This window comes from Lemur catta, chromosome 5 (genome assembly GCF_020740605.2).
Source record: "Lemur catta isolate mLemCat1 chromosome 5, mLemCat1.pri, whole genome shotgun sequence".
NCBI lineage: Eukaryota > Metazoa > Chordata > Mammalia > Primates > Lemuridae > Lemur > Lemur catta.
In genome coordinates this window covers 74,575,102-74,593,595 of record NC_059132.1, presented here as the reverse complement: position 1 = coordinate 74,593,595, position 18,494 = coordinate 74,575,102, and the positions used below count along the sequence as shown (strand labels likewise).

The 18,494-nt window shown below is 38.9% G+C and overlaps 1 protein-coding gene across 1 annotated transcript in view; it reads right to left on the bottom strand.

Annotated features, from left to right (window-relative positions):
* FHIP1A (FHF complex subunit HOOK interacting protein 1A) overlaps positions 1-18,494 on the bottom strand; it is a 217,068-nt gene that overhangs the window by 95,690 nt on the left and 102,884 nt on the right. The window contains exon 3 of the mRNA XM_045552111.1: positions 17,852-17,922. The gene's annotated coding sequence lies outside the window, so the exon portion shown is untranslated. The remainder of the gene's footprint in view (positions 1-17,851; positions 17,923-18,494) is intronic.

The window sequence follows — 18,494 nt, the reverse complement described above, 5'->3', positions numbered from 1 at the left end:
GCTCAGCAAGTAATAGTAATAGCTACCTGTGAGAAGAGCCACCATTTATCGGGTACTTACGCTGTGCTGGGCACACACTAAATTGTCTATTCACTTCTCACAACCACCCAATGAGGCTGGGACTGCCATCCCCATTTACAGATGAAACTGAAGCTTAGAGAACAGTGACTGGTCACATTGCTAACAAGAAGCAAAGTCAAGGCCGGGCGCGGTGGCTCACGCCTGTAATCCTAACACTCTGGGAGGCCGAGGTGGAGTTCGAGACCAGCCTGAGCAAGAGTGAGACCCCATCTCCACTAAAAATAGAAAGAAATGATCTGGACAGCTAAAAAATATATAGAAAAAATTAGCTGGGCATGGTGGCGCATGCCTGTAGTCCCAGCTACTGGGGAGGCTGAGGCAGAAGGATTGCTTGAGCTCAGGAGTTTGAGGTTGCTGTGAACTAGGCTGACGCCACGGCACTCTAGCCCAGGCAACAGAGCGAGACTCTGTCTCAAAAAAAAAAAAAAAAAAAAGAAGAAGCAAAGTCAGAGGACTATGAGAGTAGGATGGGAGGGAGAAGGAGTCAATGTACAGCCATGATCAGGAGAGGATGTTAGGAATGGCTCCACCAAGGAGGGGCTCCTTCATCAATACCATGTTTGTACGAGAATATATCTGAGGGTGACACAAGGAAGAAATTCACCTAAGCAAATGAGAAGCATGCCAAGCAAATGAGAAGCGTGCCAATAAAAACATGATGTGATTCCCTGCATTACAGTCCCTAATCAAATATCTTCCTTGTTCTTTGTTTATTTGCTTGCTTGCTTGCTTGTTTTGCCATAAGTTCAACAGAACAATGTTGTGGAACTTTTACCTATCACAAATCCAACTTGTAAGAAGATTAAAAGATTGGAAATAGGCAAAAATGACTTGAAGAGGCTCTAACTATTAGTCTATTAGTCATTGCTACTACCACAAAGTATCACTCAGTCTAGAAACACTGGGGTTTCAGGCATTATAGATGTTGCATCTCTCTGCTTAATTAAAGTCTAGCTATACAAATGAAGTCCAACTGGTTAGTAATTCTAATACATGTTAGAAAGATCAACAAAATTATCTTGCCAGCAAAAAGAAAAAAAACACTAAACATTAACCATTTAATATATCTTAATTCATTATTTTATTATGAGAGGATATATTAACATCTACTGTAAGATGCATTACTCAAAATGCTGACTCAAAACATTTTTGTGTTTTCCTTCTCATACGGCATATACTGACCAATAATGCAAGGAATAGCCCATAAATTCAGCTGCATATATTCTGCAGGTTCTTTTATACAATTTAAATTAGCAAATTCAGATGTAACTGTACGTGTTTTCCTGTAATTGTTCACAAAATATAATACCATGCAATATTATAAATTAAAATCCAGGTCATTAATCACATTGACCCTCACATTAAATCCTCTCTATGGATCAGACTCTGCAATTTAGCTCCTGGTTTTATAAAATTTCTATAGACCATGCTCATCTTCGCTATGCAGCATGGTCCCAGATTTTTCCTCAGATGATTATAATACAAAGCACATTTCTATGTGTGCAATTCGAGGATCTGTGACTTAGCCAGGTTTCGGATTTAATACTAGAATAAATCACAACATGAATCAAGTAAATTGTAGGAGAAAAGTGGTTCAATTTTTACAGGGTTATGTACCAAACTTTTTTAACGCGTGCACACACACACACACACACACACACACACACACGGGAAAAATGGATCTGTTAATGGATTACATTTTGTACAACTACCCATCTACCTTAACACTATATTCATCACACAGAGATTATCTGATGACCTTTTCTCCACCATCCACTACTCTTTTACTGAATTTTAAGAGTTAAGAGTACTGTAATGGATGCTGTGATGTTCCCTCCAGGCCCCCAGGACTGAAAGATTTATTCTCCCAGCTACTATGAGTGCACCTGGCTGTCAGCCCTCTCTAGAAATTGCCCTCTGCTATACTGAAGAGAGCTGCCTTGCCTAAGATCATGCTCTCCCCTTGAGGCAGCCCACATCCATGACTAAGGGAGGGTGTGACCCCGCCCAACACCAACTCAGGACAACACTGAGGGGCCAATCCCAGCTCCAGAGCTCCCTATAGGGTCAGCCCAGGCCTCTAGTGAGGTTTCATGGCAGGCCACCATTACCCTCTGCCCAGTCTTGCTTCCTTCTCTGCCTCACAGGCACTGATTCAGAGAGCACACCCTAACAAATTCCTGCATGCAAATATCCATTGCAAAGTCTACATCCTAAAATAACATGCAACAAGAACACCACTGTCAACTACGAAACTATATATCTAAGGTTATTAAAGACACCTTTAGAGAGAGACAAAATAATTTTTTTAAAAAATAAGAAATCTTTTAAATGGTATAAGCCTTCAAACAGGGAAAGAACATCACCTTTGCTAGGAAAACTAACAAAAACATGCCAAGGCTGCTTCAGTAAGCTCAATCAATATTTTCCAATATTCAGCCTTTAATATTAATATTAATTCAGCTTTAAATTATTCCAAACCAATTTTAATAATTAACACAAAAAGTGGTTATGTGCTTACATTTATCACTCATGTTAGGCTGCTGGTGATTTGGCTAATTTAAAAATAAATGAATAAATGCCAACAACATGGACAACAAGAAAAAAATTAATCCAGCCACTAACTTTTTTCTTTCAAAAATGAACACTTTTCAAATATTTTTCAAGTCTTCTGATTACAAAGGGTAGAGAATAAGGAGAAGAGAGAAGGAAGGAGAGATCTTTCCCCCCTACTGTAACACACACTCATCTCTCTTTCAAAAAAACGGTAAGCTAGTCTTTGTTAGGCTACATGAAAAGAAGGACATGTATCCTATTCTACATTTTGTTTTAAGGGAACTGTCTTTGTAGAGAATCAGCTCACCTATTAAATATGGCTCTGATATTTCCGAAGCAGTTGTCATTATGGTGCAGCACAAAGAACCTTGGACCAGGGATAAGAATTCCTGGGTCCTAATCTTGGTGCTGACATGAACCTGCAGTATCTAGTAATGAGATTTCACTAGATTAGTAATAAAGGGCACTGGCTGGTTAACCAGTCAGGGAGACCCAGATTCAAGTACCAACTCCATAACTTACTAGCCACGTGACCTTGGGCAGGACATTAAACCACTCTAAGCTTAATGCTTCATCTGTAAAACAGAGATGATCATAATGGTGCCTACCCCAAAGGGGCTCCAGGGGAGATTAAATATGACACTGTGGGTAAGTGTTCAGCACAATGTCTTTCTCATCGCAACCACTAATAAAAGTGAGCTATTATTACTATTAGCTATTTTTCCATCTGTGCCTGTCCAAAGCCCAAGAGCTTTGGAGAGAAGCAGTGTTTCAACTATTTAAAAAATAATGACTATAAAAAATCTCTAAGGTATCAATTCATTGCTTTTATCAGATTTATATTCCAGATTTCCATAGAAGATTTTGTTGGGGGGAAAAAAAGAGTATTTAAGAAAGTTCAAAGAACATTGGACTAAATGATCTTGTAGCTTAAGCCTTAGGTTCAGTCTGTGAGTCTGTGGCCTTCTCTGAAGGGCAACTTTTCTCCTGGAGCTGCCATTTACACACTGAAGTGGAGAAGTGTGTCTTGACTGTGTCAGAGAGACCTCCCTTCTAACACAGCAGCAGCACCCTTATCTGGGGGACTTCTGCCACTTCTCGCTCTACAGGATGCAACTGATGGCCTACAGTCCTTTATCACAACTCCTCAGGGGACAAGATATAGTCAATTAAGGGTGCTGCCGCACAAAAGCATATCACACTGTTCTCTCCTGGTTGGTGAGTATAAATAAGTCACTCCAATCAGAATTGCCCACCTAGGGAAAAATTGTCATGCAGTTTTCAAATTAACCAACAAGCAGCAATGCAGGGAGTGGCTGGAGCTACTGGGACTGATGAAATGGGGACCAAAGAGAATGTCTCTGTGATTGGAACCCAAGACCTTGAATTTCCCCCTCACTCTTGAGGCCTGACTACCTGGAGAAACAAAATGTAGGTCAGGGATGGGGAACCTGTGGCCTTGAGACCACATGTGGCCTTCTAGGTCCTTAAGTGCGGCCTTTCAATTGAATCCAAATTTTACACAACAAATCCTTTTATTTTTATTAATACATTTCTGTTTGTCTTTTATATTTTTATTTTTAAAGTGCACATATTTAAAATGCCCAAGAATAAATTAAGTTTCAACAAAATAATCATGCTAGATTGACCGGTACAATTACAACATTAGTAAACCATAAGGGCTAAATTGATAGCTGCTACATTCATGATTTAGTTCTAACTTCCCCCACCTGACTGGCACCACTACTGCATGAGGCTGGCTGGCAAGAGTTTATGGGGGTCAAGTACACCAGTCTGTTACCAGCTTTTGACAATGGCACAGTGTGTTTCTGTTTGAAGTAGAATTTGTGAATAGTTCCACAGCTCAACAGTACTTTTTAATTCTGTCTGCTTGACAGCCCATCATGCCAAAGAAGACCAAGAGAATGCTGAAGGAAGAAAACAGATTATTTAATGAGGATTGGGAATTGCAATATTATCTTGTTTCTGCTAAAGAGATGATTTGCTTGCTTTGTGATACTGCAGTATTGACATTAAAGAAATTCAATGTTCATCAGCATTATAACACTCACAAGGACCACAAATATTTTAAATTAGAGGGAGAGGTGTGAAACGTTGTATTGCAGAAATTAAAAGATGAAAAGCAAAATAAAGACAATTCTTTCAAGCAGCAATAAGACCTAGAAATAACACCACTGAAGCAACTTATAAGGTAGCTTATATACTCAAGGAAAAAAGGGAAGCCATTCAGTGATATAGAAATTGTGAAAGAATGCATTGTCAAAGTTGTAGGATGCTTAGACCCTGATAAGTTTTCAAAGTAAAAACAACTACCTCTTTCAAGGAGAACCATAACTGGCAAATTGAATTAGCCTTCAATTTAACAGAACAACTTCACGCAATAATTCAAAAGGAAAATATATATTATTCAATCGCTTTTGATGAATCAACTGATACTACTGACTCGGTACAGGTTTTATACTTCGTTCAGGTCATAACAGAAGATTTTCTTCACTAGGAAGAGTTATTTGCTTTGATCACTCCTGCGAACAAAACATGGAGAATAGATACCTTCAACAACTTCCAAGATAAATGTCATGAAGTTGGACTGAATTTGGTAAATTTAGTGAGTGTATGTACAGATGGTGCACCCTCCATGATAGGAAAACATGAAGGGGTTATTGCACAGATATAAAAAAAAAGTATTAACAGATACAGATGCTCTCATTTCTTTTCACTGTATCTTACTTATATCAGCAAAATCTCTGCACTAAAGCTACTATTTTAAGTGACACTTTGCAATAAGTTATAAGTGCTGTTAACTATATTCATGCAAATGCAACACGGCATCATCAGTTTTATAACATGCTAAAGTTGAATGATGAGGTATTCAGTGTGGATTTGCTGTATAATTCTAAAGTCTGTTGGCTATCACAGGGACAGGTGTTAGCCAAAATTTTATTTCTGTGAAAACAAACAGTTAAATTTTATGAAGAACAGAATCAGCAATGTGAATTACTAAAAGAACATTTCTATTGGAATGCAGCATTTCTGTGTGATATCATGTCAAATCAAAACAACTTGAATATTTCTTTGCCAGGTAAAACTAAATCTATATATAATATGTGGCAAAAAAAATCCAAGTATTTTGAAAAAAGCTATCTTTTTTCAAAACACTTCTTCAAAAGGAAATTTCAGATGAACATTGATGAACAGGATGAAGTATGTGAATCATCTGAGGAACACACAGCTGTTACAGACCTATTAATTGGAGAATACAATTAATTTGAGAATCATGACATCACACTCAAATATCACCTATTTGATATCACCAGGACACCTAAAGATACAGATAAAATTGAGCTCTCAGTTGATGACATTTTAAAGTCATTGTCTGATGCTAAGAAAGATCCAACTGAAACATAGAACTATGCAGTAGAATACCCACACCTTCAGCAACATGCCTGAAAAATGCTTTCTTGCTTTTCATCCACTTACTACTGCAAATCTACATTCTCCTACCTAACCCAAATCAAGATACCCTTAAGGTCACAAATGACTGATAGCCACCTAGAGGATCAAAAGAAACTGCAGACCTCCATGCCACAACCAAATATTCAAAGGCTTTCCGACAAAACGAGACACAACAAAGTCATTAAAAGGTTAATTTCAAGGCTGGCACGGTGGCTCATGCCTGTAATCCTAGCACTCTGGGAGGCCGAGGCGGGTGGATCGCTGGAGGTCAGGAGTTCAAGACCTCTTGCCTGAGCAAGAGTGAGACCCCGTCTCTACTAAAAATAGAAAGAGATGATCTAGCCAACTAAAAATATATATAGAAAAAATTAGCCAGGCATGGTGGCACATGCCTGTAGTCCCAGCTACTTGGGAGGCTGAGGCAGTAGGATGGCTTAAGCCCAGGAGTTTGAGGTTGCTGTGAGCTAGGCTGACGCCACAGCACTCACTCCAACCCGGGCAACAGAGCGAGACTCTGTCTCAAAAAAATAAATAAATAAATAAAAATAAAATAAAAAATAAAAAATAAAGGTTAACTTCAAAATTAACAAATAGTTTTCATTTTTTGAAATTATTAAGTACACATAGTAGTTAGAGTTTTTACAAAATAATGTATATTTTTAAGTATATCTAATTGAAGTTTCTTGAATGTAGCCTCATTTGATTACAGCTCAATTAATGCAGCCTTCCAACATGAAAAGGTTCCACACCCCTGGTCTAGGCTCTAAAATAGCAGCAAACAGTTTTTGTTTTTGAGATAAAGACTCTGTTATTAAACATTAATACTGCCATGGCCCTCCTTCTTTAACACGTCATATGTATATGACCATAATAAAGGTCAAGCCAGTATGATTCACCACTTTCCCACATTCAGATCTGATCATGGGGGGCATATTCTTCAGTCCAGGTAGCTAAGATTTATTCTCACTTCTCAGGTCTCAGCTTCAATGTCTCCACCACTAGGAAGCATTCCCAGAATAACAAGGCTTTTTGCTTCACAAGACTACAAACTCTGTGAAGGCAAGGTCTACATTTTTTTCACTGCTATAGCATTAAGGCATTTACCTTTCCCTAAAGGTGAGAGGTTTTTCAAAGCAGGTTTCTTTTATGATTTTTTTAATAGGAAAATTTTAATTAATCAAGATAATTCTTGTAATCAATTGGTAACATCCTTTGCTCTTTGTTAAGGAAAGGAGGGGCAATAAAGGTAGGTTATTCTGAAAACTTAGAAGAGTAAGGAAATACTTTGCCTTGATAATTTCAGTTAATCTTAGTGGTGATTAATAAGGTGAGATATGAATTTAATATCTGTTTCCAGCATTGAAACTGCTAACCTTTTTATGGCTTAATCATCACAATATCCAAAAAAGAATGAACTGCAAAAAGTCACTGCATTTACTTTTCATTCCACATTATTGATATACAGAAATATTAATCCATGCTACCTGGACCTTCCTGGGAAACCAAGTGCTCTTTAGGGAAATTCAAAAATAGTGAGGGTACGGAGGACTTCCACACTTCTGAACCCATAGAGCCAGGCTGCATTAAAATGATGGCTCAGAGAACCCGTTCCAGGGGCAAGATTAAGTCAAACTGAGCCGGCTTCCATGGATTTCCTTTTCTCAACACCATGGTAGGAGAAGAGAAAGGCCATACAGCCAGATACTGCAACTACCACTTAAATCCATAACCTCTAAGGAAACCTATTTCTAAGCACAAAGCACTGAACAGTCTGAGGTCTTTGTGAGGCACAGGCCATATTTCAGGTCCCCATCTTTACATACCTTCCATTTGATCTAAGTTAAACACTGGCGCTTGGGAAGCTCTAAGGGAGTGGGAGGAACAGAGGAATTAACTAATAACAAAGCTGGCCTGTCTCATGAGGTTAATCAGAATCCCTTCACCTTAGCCTCAAAATATTGAAAACATTGATTATTTTTGTTCTATGATCATAAGGTATACCTCCAAATTTGGCCAGTTATGTCTCATTGTAAGTGAAACCAGATAGGGGAATGTGAATGGATTAAGGTAAATGAGAAACAATGTGAGATAGTGAAAAATCAATGAATTTGAAAACTGGGAACCTAATACATATTCTGCTCCTAACCAGCTATATGAACTTGGACAAGTTACTTCACCTCTCTGTGTATCACTTTATCTTCAAACCAGGGGGCTATATTAATTGATTTGTCCTATCTTCTGCACTTTCTAAATCTTAGAATTCTACAAAAACCATCACATGACTATTGAAAACCAACCAAATAAGTACTCATGGAGTATCATTTGCTCATTACTCTAAGTATCTTGGGTTCAATGCAATTTGAGCAATGACCCTTGCCCTAGATCATCTACCACATTAGCAAAGACTCACCAAAATTTTAGTAATCAACAGGTGTCATGAAACACCCTGAAGTTTCCCACTACAGAAGAAGTAATAAATTGATACAATCTTTTGAAGCCAATTTTCCAAACACACCAGAAGTCTTTTTAAGGCCACAACCTTTGACCCATTTAATCTTAGAAATGTTTCTAGTAATTAAAAAAATTGGAAATAAACAATATGTCCACCATAGACAGACTAAATTAGCAATTTAATTGCTTGCATTCATTATAATGATTTAGAATAATATTTAATGACACAGGCAAATGCTCACACTATAATATTAAGAAAAGCAAGATGCAAAAATTATATGATGGCATGACCATAATTATATATAATGTATGTACATGTCCTATATTGTTGTGCATATATGTATAATATTTATAAATAAGAGTAGGAAGACAGATGACCTGTAAATAGTAGTTATTTCCAAATGTATTTTATTTTATTTTCTTCTTTGGTGTCTCCATATTCCAAATTCTTTATTATAGCATGTAGTAACTATAATCAAAGGATTTTTAAAGTATATACACAGAACTGAAGGATACAAAAGAACGAAGGCTTTAACATTATTCTGCCTATTAAATGCATTAGTAGTTCAAAGAGATGTCACTATTAGTGGCAGTGGCCAAGGACACAGTTCTGGGAGAAGTTCACTTGACACATTTTTGCGTAATTCCACGCAAGTAGAATTTAGTTTTATACCACAATGCTTAAGAGCCCAGACTCTAGAGCTAGATTTCCTAGGTTCAAATCCTAGCCCTGCCACTTTCCTGCTGTATAAAGTTCATGCGAGTCACTCAAACTCTCTGTGTCTCAGTTTTCTCATCTATGAGATGGAGCTGGTGTCAGTTCTATCCTCACGGAGTTTTTGTAAGGATTAAATAAATTCTATAGGAAAGGGTTTTAGCACAGTATCTGCCTGATACATAGTAAACACTCTGTAAGTACTAACATAATTAGCAGAAGGGACTTTGGGCAATATAATAACAATAATAGTTCACCCTTTTCCTAAATTCTTACTGTGTGTCAGAAAAATACCTCACAATTCTATGAAATAAGGACTAGTATTATATCCAAATTATAGGTAAGGAATCCAAGGCACAGACGGGTTAACATTCCGAGGTAAGTAGCTGAACCGGAATCTGATTCCCTGAAAATATGACTCGAGGGCCCTTGCTCTTAACCAGGGCATCACTCTGTAGGGAGCAGTAAACAAGCTTATTCCTGGGGGAAAACTGACTTTTGAAGAGTGTGGGAACTTCCACTGCACAGAGTGGGGAGAACTACATAATGAGAGCCAGGCAAGGGAGTTAGGCTCTTGTTCATTAAAGCAATTGGGAGCTCATAAGGAATTCTGAGCAAAGTCAATACAGGACAAAAGAGGCATGTAGGGAAATTAGTCTGGCAGACAAACAAGGGATAAGTTGACATAAGGCAAAACAGGCTGTTGAGAAAGAGAGAGAGAGAAAAAAAATATTATAGACAAAGTAGGTGGTGTAGTGATGAGGGACTAGGCCAGGTGACAGGAAAGAGAATATAGAGTTGGGCAAATCAAAAACACTTTGAAGGAAAAATTAAGAGAACTTATAAAACTGAACACTGGGAGCAAAAACAAAAAAGGAAACGAAGTCATTTTATAAAAAACACACCTGCACTTCAATGTTTATTGCAACACAATTCACAATTGCAAAGATGTGGAATCAACCCGAGTGCCCATCAATTACTGAGTGGATTAACACAATATGGTATATGTATACTATGGAATACTACTCAGCCATGAAGAAGGATGAATTAAGGCCTTTTGCAACAATTTGGATGGAACTGGAGACCATTATCTTAAGTGAAGTATCACAAGAATGGAAAAACAAACACCACATGTACTCGCTGTTAAACTGGAACTAACCAATGAGCACACATGTGCACCAAGGGAAGTAAAACTCATTGGAAATCAAGTTGGGTGGGGGAGGAGACAATGAGCAAAAACCTACCTAACAGGTACAATGAACACTATGTGGGTGATGGGCACCCTTATAACCCTGACTCAAGCATAACAAAAGTGATCCATGTAACCAAAAACATTTGTACCATCGTAATATTTGTGAAATTTAATTCATGAAATTAAAAAAAAATACAAGGAAACATTTCTGTCCAGCCATTTGTGAGTTGTGAGATGTCACTTGTTCCTGCCCCCACCTCTTTTTTTTTTTTTTAATGTCCATTGCCTAGGCCAATATCTAGGAGAGTTTTTCCAACATTGTCTTCTAACATTCTTATGGTTTCATGTCTTACATTTAAGTCTTTTATCCATCTTGAATTAATTTTTCTGAGTGAGTCCTGTTTCCTTCTTCTGTATGTGACTATCCAATTTTCCCAGCACCATTTATTGAATAAGGCTTCTTTCCCCCAGTGTACATTGTTGCCTGCTTTGTCAAAGATCAGTTGGCTGTATGTGAACGGTTTTATATACGGGTTTTCTGTTCTGTTCCACTAGTCTATGTCTCTATTTTTGTGCCAATACCATGCTGTTTTGGTTACTATAGCCTTGTAGTATAGTCTGAAGTCTGGTAATGTGATGTCTCCAGCTTTGTTGTTTTTGTTTCAGATTGCTTTGGCTATTCAGGCTCTTTTCTGGTTCCAAAGGAAGTGTAGAATTATTTGCTCTAGATCTGTGAAATATGAAGTTAGTATTTTGATGGGGATTGCGTTGAATCTGTAAATCACTTTGGGTAGTATGGACATCTTAACAATGTTAATTCTACTGATCCAGGAGCATGAAATGTTTTTCCATTTTTTTGTGTCACCTGTGATTTCTTTCCTCAGTGTTTCATAATTCTCTTTGTAGAGATCTTTCACCTCCTTGGTTAAGTATATTCTTAAGTATTTTATTTTCTTTGTGGCTACTGTGAATGATACTGAGTCTTTGATTTGACTCTCAGCTTGACTGTTATTTGTGTGTAGGAACGCTACTGATTTATGGACATCGATTTTGTAAACTGAGACTTTGCTGAATTTATTTATCAATTCCAGGAGTCTCTTGGTGGAGTCTTTGGGGTTTTCTAGATACAAGATGGTATCATCAACAAAAAGTGAAAGTTTGACCTCCTCTTTCCTGATGTGGATGCCATTTATTTCTTTCTCTTGCCTGATTGCTCTGGCTAGGACTTTCAGCACTATGTTGAATAGAAGTGGTGACACTGGGCACCTTTGCTGTGCTCCAGTTCTTAGTGGGAATGCTTTCAACATTTTCCCTATTTAGTATGATGTTGGCTATGGGTTTGTCATATATGGCTTTTATAAATTTTGAGGTATTTCTATGCCTAGTTCATTGAGGGTTTTTATTATGAAAGGGTGCTACAGTTTGTCAAATGGTTTTTTTGCATCTACTGAGATGATCATATGGTCTCTGTTTTTGCTTCTGCTTACATGGCAAATCACATTTATTGATTTCCATAGGTTGAACCATCCCTGCATCCCTGGAATGAAGACCATTTGGTTATGGTGGATTATTTTTTTGATGTGCTGTCAAATTTGGTTTGCTAGAATTTTATTGAGGATTTTTGCATCTATATTCATATGGGATACTGGTCTACAGTTTTCTTTTCTTTTTTTTCTTTTTTTTTTTTTTTTGTTTCCTTTCCTGGCTTTGGTATCAAGGTGATACTGGCTTCATAGAATGAGTTGAGGAGGATTCCCTCCTTCTCGATGTTATAGAATAATTTCTGCAGTATGGGAACCAGCTCTTCTTTATAGGTCTGGTAAAATTCAGCTGTGAATCCATCTGGTCTGGAGCTTTTTTTTTGTTGGAAGCATTTTTATTACTGCTTCAATCTCATTGCTCATTATTGGTCTGTTCAGGAGTTCTATTTCTGTCTGATTGAGTCTTGGGAGGTTGCATGTTTCCAGGAATTTGTCCATTTCCTCTATGTTTTCAAGTTTATGTGTGTAGAGATTTTCATAGTATTCACAGATGATATTTTGTATTTCTGTAGTATCAGTTGTAATATCTCCTTTTTCATTTCTGATTGAGCTTAATTGGGTCCTTTCTTTTCCATTTCTGGTTAATCTAGCAAGGAGTCTATCAATTTTATTTTTTCAAAGAACCAACTTTTTGTTTCAGTGATCCTTTATATTATTTGTTGTTGTTGTTGTTGTTGTTGTTTTACATTTTGTTTAGTTCTCTTCTGACCCTAGTTACTTCTTTTCTTTTGCTGGCTTTGGTTTTGGTTTGCTCTTCCTTTTCCAGTTCCTTAAGACATGTCATTAGATTGTTGATTTGTTAGCTTTCTGTCTTTTTCATGTAGGCATTTAAGGCTATAAATTTTCCCCCTAGGACTGCTTTTACTGAACCCCATAGATTTTGATAGCTGGTGTCCCCTTTGTCATTCAGTTTGAGAAATCTCTTGATTTCCACCTTAATTTCATTATTGGCACAATAATCGTTCAGTAGCACATTGCTTAATTTCCATGACTTTGTGTAAAATTGTTTTTCTCAGATTTGATTTCTAATTTTATTCCACTGTGGTCTGAGAAGATACATGGTATGATTTCTACTTTTTTGAATTTGTTGAGACATGTTTTGTGGCCTAAGATATGATCAATCTTAGAGAATGTTCCATGTGATGATGTAAAGAATGTATATTTAGTAGTTTTGGGTAACATGTTCTGTAAATATCTGTTAGGTCCATTTGTTCTACAGTCCCATTTAAGTCTAGTATTTATTTTCTTCTTGGATGATCTCTCCAGTTCTGTCAGTGGGGTGTTGAAGTCCCTGGCAATTACAATGCTGCTGTTTATCTTTTTGCTTAGATCTAGTAGATTTGCTTTATGAATCTGGGTGCTCCTGTGTTAGGTGCATAAATATTTAGGATTGTTATGTCTTGTTGAATTGCTCCCTTTACCGATATACAATGACCATCTTTGTCTTTCTTTACTATTGTTGATCTAAAGTCAATTTAATCTGATACGAGAATGACTACACCTGCTTTCTTTCGGTTTCCATTTGCATGGAATATTCTTTTCCATCCCTTTACTATGAGTCTGTATAAGTCTTTGTGTGGTAGATGTGTTTCCTGGAGATTGCAGGTACTTGGGTTATATTTTTTCATCCATTCAGCCAGCCTATGTATCTTAAGTGGGGCATTCAAACCATTCACATTCATTGACAGACTTGATGTGTGAGATGCTGTTCTGTTCATCCTGTTGGGTAGTACCTTATCACTTTGTTTTACCTCTTGTGCTATTGTTTTATATGAACTCTGAGCTTTAGCTTTTGGGTGGTTGTACACTGGTGGGTGTCTGTAGTGCTGATCCATGTATAATGTGGTATTGAGTATTTTCCGCCAGGCAGGTCTGGTCTTGACAAATTCCTCAGTGTTTGTTTGTCTGAAAAATTATTTCTTCTTCATATATGAAATTTAGTTTTGCAGGATATAAAATTCTAGGCTGTCAATTGTTCTGCTTAAGAAGATTGAAGATGGGGCCCCAAACCCTTCTGGCTTATAAGGTCTCAGTTGAGAAGTCTACAGTTAGCTTGATGGGCTTTCCTTTGTAAGTTACTTGATGTTTTCACCTCACGGTTCGCAAGAGTTCCTCCTTCATGTTGACTTTGGCCAGTCTGATGACTATGTGTCTTGGTGATTGCCACTTTGTGATGAATCTCTCAGGTGTTTATTGAGCTTCTTGCAACTGGATGTCTAAATCTCTAACAAGACCAGGGCAGTTTTCCTCAATTATTCCCTCAAATGGGTTTTCCTGCCCTTGTAAATTTTCTTCTTCATCCTCAGGGATGCCTATGATTCTTATATTTGGCCATTTTAAATAATCCCATATTTCTTGTAGGCTTTGTTCTTTCCTCTTAATTCTCTGTTTGTTAATTTTTATTGACAGATTTAATTCAAAAGAGTTATATTCAAGTTCTAAGATTCTTTCTTCTGCCTGGTCTAATCTATTCTTAAAACTTTCCACTGTGTTTTGCCTTTCCTTAAAAGAATTTTTCATTTCCAAAAGTTATATTTGTTTTTCTTTAAATACGTTTATATCTTTAGTAAATTTTTCATTCATTTCCTGAATTGTTTTTCTGGTTTCTTTGAGTTGGTTTCTTTTCCATTTTCTTTTGGATATCATTAAGCTTCCTTACAATCCAGATTTGGAATTCTTTATCTGTCATTTCAATATTTTCATTTTGGTTGGTATCCAGTGCTAGAGAGCTGGTGTTCCCTTTTAGGAGTGTCCTTTCACTCTGATTTTTCATACTTTCAGAGTTCTTTCACTGATTCCTTCTCATCTGAGGCAGCTGTCATTCCTTGGGGTTTTCTTTTGTTTAGATGGGACTTTCACCTCCCCCCTCCCTTGTAAAGGAGTGTCTGTAGCATATGTTGGGTGAGAACCTTTGGCTTTGCTTGTGGGTGCTTTGATGGCAAATCTAGGTTCTGGATGGATGCCTTGGTTATAGATACCCTTAGTGTGGTGGTTTTCTCAGTTGCTAGTTGTTTGTAGGCTGTAGCAGTGATGAGCTAGTGAGTGGGTAGATTCCCTGTCTCTCTTTGATGAGAGAGGACAGAGGCCTTTGAAATCCTTTCTCTTCCCCCAGCCCTGTGGTCTTCTTAATAGTGTGAATTGTATTGGCATGCCCAGTTTAATCTCTGAGACAGTAGGTGGTGCTTGTGGATAAGAATCAACCACACCCTATATGACTGAGTCAGACAATGCTGTAAAGCGCTGTGCCAATTGACCTCTCTGTCAGTAGGTGGTACTTGCCAGAAGGAACAAGCTGCAGTGTTGTTTTGGGGTCCTGTGACTGGCTCTAGCCCCTCAGGAGAAGAACCCAAATTCCCCAGGGAGTCCAGGGACCCTGGAACTTCCAGGTAAGTCCTTATTCTCCCACAGCAGAGGCGGGTAGGGGAGTGAGCCTGGGTGGGGTTGGGTTGGGTGAGCCTGCCCTTAGGTTCCATAAAAGCTGGTTAGGTAGCTGTTTGGGCAGGGGTCAAATGTCTCCCAGCTTCTGGGGAAAGCTGCCAGGGAGGGGCTGAGGTGGCCTCACCTAGCCTAAAAGTCAGCTTGTGGAGGGAGGAGCCGTCTGAGATTCACAATCTGTCTGTTAGGAGCAGGTTTTCCTCTTCTTCCCACTCCCCTGCTCCATAGTCTCCCTCTGGCATCTGCCAGCAGGCAGGAACTCAAAGTAGCTTAGCTCCCCTACGATGGCACTGCCAGCTAGGAGCTTCCTTGTCCAGGATCCCACCCTGGGCTGAGAGCACGGCCTTCCTGTGGGGGGACGGGTGCTCCGCAGGTGTGCTGTGGCTGGGACCCCCACTACACTCTCTTTCCAGTTCTGCCCACACAGGCTTCCTTGCCTCCTGAGATTAGTTCACAAATCTCCCCTCCATGATCCTGAGCAACACGATTGAGCCCCAGGAGTACAGGACCTGGCCTATGGGCCTGTCCGTGGGTCCCCGAAGATCAATCCCTGATTGTGCCAGAAAGAAGCATGCTGTTCCTGAGTTGCCTTTGGGGTGCTCAAGCAGGTTTGATGTCCCTCCCCTTCAGGGTGTATCCTCTCTGATAGAGCAGCCATTAAGCAGCACCAAGGAGGGCCAGTGAACAGGTAGTTCACAGTCCAAGCACCCCTTAGTATCCTGCAGGTCTTTAAGAGGAAAGGTTTGAGCCTCTCTCTCTGTAGAAGCCCCAGTGGGGTATATGCACCAACAGGGGGTAAGCAGCAGCTCTTGAGAGCCCTAGCTTAATCATCTCTCTCGGTGGCCACAAGCTGGGGCGAGGAAGAGGAAGAAAAAAGTCTGGATGGAGGAAAGCTACCACCCTGGTTGTCTCTCTGTCCCTCTCTCCGGAAGGCAGCCTGTCCAGTATGTCCAGGCTCTGGGGTTACACAGATCCCCCAGGACTCACTGGCTCCATGTGGCTCCCACAGTCTGGGCCAGAGTTGGAAAATGTTTGTGTTCAAACAAGCAAGACTAAAACTGAAGGGCTGAAAAGCCGTGAGGAGAACAAAGCCTCACATGGGTGGATGAGCAATATGGCACCTGCCATCTCGGTGCAGGTCTATGGTAATTGGAAGCACCCCAACGGGGCTGGCAGGCTGGTGCTTTGTCCTCAAGAAGCTCCCAGTTCACTGGCAGTGACAGCATCTTTTGGGCTTGTGAGCGTAGAAAGGCTCCCCAGCAGCTCAGAAGCCTGCTGAATGCCAGAGATCTGAGGGAGGGAGAAACAAATTGCTCCACCTGCCCTTTTCACTGGACTCCAAGCATCTCAGGGGTTGTCCTCTGCCAATATCTTGCTCCTTCTTGTTCTGCTCCACAACTTCTTCCCATGTAATCTCTTGTAGGTTCTGACACTTTTCCCTTGAAATTATCCCTAAACTATGATTGTTTATTTGTTTGTTTTTTCTTTTTCATCTAAAACTTTTCCTTCTTTCTGAGAGGATCTGGTATCTTTTGGATAGTCACCTTCCATTCCCTTGTATTTTTATTTCTGCAAATTTTGTTAAATGTTGTTTTGTGCAGTTACGTCTTTTTAAAGCTTTTAAAAAAAAAAAAAACTACAAGAGTAACACAAAACCAAGCATCACACAACACTATACTCTGTACAAGCAAAGGCTGATCACTGACTGAAAAGGTATGCTGCAGTAAGTGGCAAAAGTGATTAGCAAGGAATCATAGAGCATAAACATCTATTGTGTAATAGAAGTGGCTATTTACAAAATCAAGATAAAGAACCCACTAATGGCTAATACTGACAAAGAGCCCAGGTCTGATAACATCTCCCAGCACAAAGGCCAGCCGATTTGCCCCTTATTTTAAAGAGGCAGCCAGAGCTTGCCAACAAAAATATGTGATTGATCTAATTAGCTTACTGAACTGAGGAAAATAGTGTGCCAAAATCATGTGTACTCACAGATTACTCCTTCCAGGACAAAGCAGTATTGCATAAAAGCCTATTCTTCAACTTAAACATTCACACTCATTAAAAGGGACAAAACCCAGCAGTACTCAGCATGTAGGAGCTTAATGAATATTACTGAATGGTGATGACACAGACATGAGTCTCAAAAGAATGAGCTCTCATGGTGGAAAAGAGAAAGAAACATAAAGGACTGCAAAAATGTATATGCTGTGGCTAAACTCAAATTACCAGCTCAGGCTGGGCAATTTTACTACATTATGCCTGCATTAACATCCCCACTCTCAACTTAATGCTTTATTAACCTAACTGATAATGCCTCTCTTCACTCAGGGTTATTAGCAAATACAAGTCTGTTGAGACTGGCAAACTAATTCATTCGTTCAACAAATATTCTTGGGCACTTACCATTTGCAGGTAATAAATGATTATCTAGTCTTTTGTTGCTAATGCAAGAGTCCAAAAACCAGTTTGGTGTGCTAAAAAAAAAAAAAAAAACCTTAATGGGAAGACATGAATAATCTAGAGAAAAGAAAAGTGACAACATTAGTTTCATCTAATAGTCTGCTAAACACAAAGGGCAACTAATTCACTGGTTACCTTTGGGGGTACATACATGTTCAAAAAAGCAAATTTTCTTCTTCAGGGAGGGTATTATTGAACTATGTCTCTCTCATGGACTGAGGCCAAAGTCAACATAAGGAAAATTTTATGTAGCAGTTTTTCCAAATTGTCTTGCCTGTTCTACCTTCAACATCACTGCCTGGAGGAAACCTTGGACCAGGAAGCCAAAGAAGCTCATGTTCCTGGAACCCTGGGTCAGTTGGCAATGACCTGAACAGCAAGGCATCCTGGTCTGACTCAGGAAAGCAACACACCCAGAGGATACAGTGGGAGTAGAACAGAGAGTTGGCCATATAAACATACTATTAATATTTTATGTCTTCCAAAATTCTTATTTTCATCACTAAGATCCTACATAGTACTTTTTATCAGTTCATGTCTGAAATAAGGATAGTTTAATATACCCAATTTTACTTCTGTGGTGTAT